We start from the raw sequence: 6,302 nt of genomic DNA, 5'->3' as shown, positions 1-6,302 counted from the left end.
ATTGTTATAGGAAAAAAATTCTGGGAGATTGAGTCCCGTAAGGGAGATAGGGCGGTATATAAATTTAATAAATAAATAAATAAATAAATGTAGGATGCTAGCTAATAAATTGAACATCTGGATGTCTAAGGAAGATTTTTCAAAATATACAGAGGTGGCCTAGATGGTCTAAAAATTATTTTATTATTCCTATTATTTAATATAACAAACACACCATTACTTTATTAAGCTACATCTTATTTTTTTTCCTTAAATACCTGGACTGACAAGTTAACAAGGCAAATTTTTTTCTACTCCTCATGAAATTCTAGCCCCTTGTTCTGAAAGCAAATAGCTAACAGAAATAATCTGAGCAACCATGTATTTTGCAAATTATAGGATGTAGTGAGGTATACAAAGATTCTTTCAAAAAGAAGCAATATAGGAGGACATGGCCATCATTTCAATTACAGTTCTCTCTACAAAGGAAAAAAAACATTTGTAATAGGATTTATTTTTTTTAAAAAAAATCCCTGAATTCTAGAACTATTGAAGGAAGGATGTTAAAGTTTTGCTAAGGTAAACTCTCTGTGATATTTTGCTATAAAAAGATGTTCCACATTCACTGCCTGGGGTTTGAACATCTTATTTCCAACTATTATATTTGTAGAGGCTATAAAAATCGGTCTCTATGTCAACATGAATTACCCTCTGGCTCAGCATATAAACTAGTTTTATAGAGATTAGGCCAGTGGTGGCGAACCTAATCTCTGTTGGCACATGCGCCACTGCCGCCAGCAGCAGGTGCATCAGGCCACCACTGCCACCTGGAGCAAGAGCCCCGCCCAGCACAAAGGAGGCAAAGCGGCCGACTAGCAGGCTCGAGTAGAGGTGGTAGAGCAGAGGTCACCAACCATTGTTGATTGGTGGACTGGAAGAAAAGAGAGGGGGAAGCTTTTTACATGCATGCATGCGTGCATAGGGCCGCAAGCACACATGTGCTGCAAATGCAACGGGGCTAGTGCCTGCGTGATGCTCACTAGCCCTGCCCCGTTCTTGCATGATGCAGCGCCTTGTATCTGCACCCCACGGCACGGCCATGTTTGCGCCTTGCAGCACGGTGGCCCATTTTTGTGCCCCCGGGTTTTGCGTGCCAGAGGCAGCACTCAGAGGTGCCTCCCTGCCCCCCTACGAAGGCACCACAGTGCTGATGCAGCCCTGGCACTTTGTGATAAATAAGTGGGTTTTGGGTTGCGGTTTGGGCACTCGGTCTCTAAAAGGTTCGCCATCACTGGATTAGGCCATGAAGATAAAAACTCAGGTTAAACCAACAATTACAGGTAGTTGTCGACTTACAACAGTTTATTTAGTGACCGTTCAAAGTTACGATGGCACTGAAAAAAGTGACGTCCATTTTTCATAGTTACAACCTTTGCAGCATCCCCATGATCATGTGATCAAAATTCAGATGCTTGGTAATTGGTTCATATTTATGATGGTTGCAGTATGGTCACCTTTTGTGACTTTCTGACAAGCAAAGTCAACGGGGAAGTAAGATTCATTTAACAACCGGGTTACTAACTTAACAACTGCAGTGATTCACTTACCAAATGTGGCAACAAAGGTTGTAAAATCAGGCAAAATTCACTTAATAAATGTCTCATTTAGCAACAGAAAATTTGGGCTCAATTGTTGTTGTAAGTAAAGGACTACCTGTATTATTAACCAGGGTCTGGACTCTATTAGTCTGGGTTTGAAAATATTCAAATACATTTTCCATGATAGAAATTCCTTAAAAAAATGGGTTGCAGGGTCTCTCTTGCCACCGTTTAGTCTCTAAATCTAATTCTATGCCAATTTAGTACAGTGATTAGAGGGCTCAATTAGCAATTGGTAAATCATGAGTTCTAAAATTCCCTGAGGCATGATAACAAGCAGGATTACTTTGGGTCAGGCATTCCTTGTTAGCTCAAGTACTTCATAGAGTTGTTGTGGGGAAAAACAGGAAATGGTAACATTAGCTATGAATATTGCCTTAAATTACAGAAAAGTAAAGATGGGATAAAAATTAAATTATGTACTATACTATACTTTATTGGCTCATTAAAAAGAGTCAATATAAAGAAATGAGAAAACATTATGAATTAAAACACTATTGACATTAATTTATCAGTATTTTTACCTCATTTTCACTTTGAACATTGCCAGGTTTCTTTAAGTAATTAATATTTTAAAAAATAAAAATAGAAAGCAATTGAGCCAATTAAGTGCCGAACATTTTGAAATTAAGAAAACTCAAAGTATAAATTGCAGCATTCAGTATGAGTATTTCTGTTCTTTCTACTTCTAAATTCCACTCCTGTTTTTATGTATATTTCGAAGGACTGAAGTTTGTATAATAGTATTGGGTTTTGTTTGGATCAGAAAAAAAATTGCTGAAGACAAAACTGGTAACAATTTTGATCTCTGAAGAATAAAAATTTGAAACTCTCATTTCTTTATATCAGTAATAATTATATCAAATTTAAAATATTAATATCAGCTAGTGCTTTTTGAAAAATGGAGTTCTGACATTAGTTATAATGGATAATGCTATTTTAAGGAGTTTATTTTTCTAGAGTGTTTGTTTTATAATGTGATAGATATATGTTCGGTTGATCTGATCATTGCCTTTCTATAACTTCCTTGAGTTGATTGGCTGGTATATAGCTAATACAGAAAAAAGCCCGGAGGAATTTGGGATTCTTGCATATAGTAATAGTTCTATTAATTTTTTTGTGGAAGTCAATATCCTTTTTGCTGTGATCACTGCTTTCTACTTGTAGAACTCTACCTGTTTTCTACCTGATCTTGATGTTGTTACTAGAAGATCCAAGGCTAATAATAGCTAAACTGCTGTAAACACAAATTTCCACTCTTCTGGAGGAATATGTTTTAAAACCATCTTTAGATGTTTCTTTAAATTTAAAATTGCAGAAATTTGTGTGTTATAATCCAGTTGAAATGGCACAAATGCATTGAATATATTTTATATCAGCTTCACTGATATAATCATTTTATAAGAAATAATTTTGCTTTTTAAACCAGCTGTAACTCATTCCATGCATTTTCTAGGTGGTTCCCTTTCTAACTGATTGAAAGTAAGTTTGGTAGTTTATTTTAATCAATGGGCAAAGACATGTCACAACACAGCAGAATTTGCTCTACTTCTCTCTTTCTGAAAAGCATCCTTCTGCTTACTGTATTAAAAACATCATCCAAAAACATTACAAACTGCCAAACTGTAGTCTCAAATTCACACTTCCTAAACATGAAAGCAATATTAGCACTACATTTTATATGGATATTTCCTGCATATGTAAACATCAAGACACATGGCATTTAATTAATTCTACATTATGTGTAGCACAATGAGTAGAACATAACAAGCTACTGTATTCTTAGTTACATGCCTCTGGAATTTAACATAAACTTTGGTAGTAGTTAATATTGCAAGGAATATTGTTAGAAAAATATTAACTCAATAAATACCAATGTTGAAGGGACAGAATGTGCTTGCTATTTGTGTTTGCAGAAACTTCCTGTTTCTATCAAAATGATGAAGGCAGCATTGTGTCATTTTGCCACAAGCTTCCCCATTCTTGGGCATGTGTGCAACACCACAATGTACATATGGATGGGTGAACCTTATGGAGAAACATTGTTTTCATCATTCTATCTCATTTGACCCCCTCCTGCAGATATTTGTATATCTCCTTATATGCAGGGATCCTAGAGTGAACATATGTCTTACATGAAAGATATAGATATCTTCATGTATTACCATTCATACATGATTGGTCTAGCCATGCTAACCTGTTACTTTTTTTTCCTTTTAATATATAGGAATGTTACTAAATGCATGAGGATATGACAGCTTTTTCTACATAATGTTTGTGTGTAGAAAGAGAGACATAGCAACATGTATTTTTCCTCACATACATGCCAATTATTATTAGAAGACAAAGCTTCAAAACCTGTTTAGGCATTTCATGTTTTATGATGGGGAACATGTTCTCTACTGGAATCATGAATACACCACAGGTAGACAATTGTTATAGTGGAATACTGACTGTACCTGCCTTTATCTCTACTATTAATTGAAATTTTCCACAAATAGGATTCTAGATTACAGCGATATTGCACACTGATTTCCATGAACAAGAATTGAATATTGCTAAATTACAATTCCCAGCATACCTGAGAAGTACCACTTGCCACTGCTTGCCTTCACATAGTTAACAAGTTCATATGTGTTTATCCCACCCCACTTGTCACAAGATGTGATCTGCCATTTTTATTGCGTGACAAAGATATGAGGGCAATTCGGAAATAAACCTGAGTTTGGTTATCAATGACAGACACACAGATACAGAACTTTCATTATACACATTAGAAAACTACATTACATTACTTTTCAACATAATCGCCATTCAAATTGAGGCACTTGTCAATTCAACACCACACCGGACGTCAGCATGCCCCGACACTTGTTATGGATGGTTCGTCTGAGTTTTCGTAATGTTTCACAGTAGACTTCTGAATTGATGGTCAAACCACGCTCCATGAACTTCACTAGCTGTACTCCTTTGACATCTTCACATTTGGTGGGATTTTTTATGGCACCACTTCCAGTGTGGTGTTGGAATACAATAATGCTCACTCACACACCGCTAGATGTACCCAAGAACTTTTGAATAGTTCCATTGGGATGTTTTCAATCACCCCCCCCCATACCCAGATTTGGTGCCGAGCGACTACTACTAAGGAATTTCAAACCTTGTAAATCGTTATGACAAGTGCCTCAATTTGAATGATTATGTCAAAAAGTAATGTAATGTTGTAATTTTCTAATGGGTATAATAAAAGTTCTGTATCTGCGAGTGTCTATCATTGATAACCAAATGGAGGTTTATTTCTGAATTGCCCTCGTATTTCTTTCTTGTGTGTTTAATTGTTTTTTCTTCAGCTCAATCTTGTCTGATTCTAATTCTCAAAGATTGTCTCTATAGTTTTCTTGGCAAGATTTGTCATATGTTTTGCCATTGTCTCCTTCCTAGGATTGACAGAAAGTGACCGTCCTATGGTCACTCAGCTGGCTTTGTGCCTCAGGTGGGACTAGAACTCACATCTCCCAGTTTCCAGCCTGGTACCTTAACTTACAGGCCAAACTATTCTCCTTTTTTCTATTTGGAGTAAACATTGTATTCTACATACAGAAAATATCTGGAAGATCCATCAGTTAATTTATTTTCAAACTTAGACCAGCACAAAAATAGATCGTAAAGATTTTGCTCTTAGATATTATTGAGAGTTTGGTATTTAAAGTATAAGTAAATCTATATGATAAACTGATAGAGAAACAGAAGGAACATTACAAAGTGCCATTTTTATTCTTTTCTCAGCTTTCCAGAGACTGAGAAACTCCAAAAATGAAGAAAAATCTTATACTAAATAAAATTTACATTTAGAATTTATATACATTCATGTAAATCCAAATCATATTTAACTGTCATTTCTCAGTAATTTTAGATCTTATAGCACTTTTAAGAATCTTTTTGTGTCAGGATAATCAACAGATTACTCTTGCTGTATTTAGTTATTTGAATTTTAGTCTTTTGTGTTTATAACTTGCCCCAGGAACATTTCTTATTGATCAAACTAAAATATAAATAAATACTCTTAAGTAATTACAAGTAAATATTGTAGAAGCAATGCTTTGATTAAACCCAGAACCATTTTTATAACTTTACTCTTCAGAAGGCAGTTCTGTTTGTATGTTATTTTTCAAGTTGGATTAGTTTTTTCATCTATTTTTCATCAGGTATTCATAAAATTGAACATTTCTTAATAGTTGTATTATAGTACATAGTACATAAACTGCAGCATCTTAAAGTTTTAAATTTAAGTAGAGCCTGGTGTGACTTTACAAGTTGGAAACTAACTTGTAATATTTTCCCTAAAAGCAAAGCAACATGTGGTCTGCCTTGTTGTTTTATAGACCTCAGTTTGGGGAGCAGTTTAATATAGCAATAGTCCCCCCCTTTTTTGCAAGCCTTTTTCTCTTTAAAGCACTGCTATAACCTGAAGTTGGGATTAACTGAAAAGTTATGGTGTATGGATAGGAATGAAGGAATAAATATAGTACTGTGCAAATTCTATATAGGAGACAAGATAGTTTTTTTTAAAAAAAACGTTTGTAATTTCTCATCTGCCTAGAATTTAGAAAGCAATGCCGAACTTCAATGTTCTGCTTCTGAGATTCTAATAACATTCATTTGGTA

Source organism: Protobothrops mucrosquamatus, unplaced genomic scaffold, assembly GCF_001527695.2.
Source record: "Protobothrops mucrosquamatus isolate PMUCROS unplaced genomic scaffold, P.Mucros_1.0 scaffold215, whole genome shotgun sequence".
NCBI lineage: Eukaryota > Metazoa > Chordata > Lepidosauria > Squamata > Viperidae > Protobothrops > Protobothrops mucrosquamatus.
Note: the sequence above shows the minus strand (reverse complement) of the source record.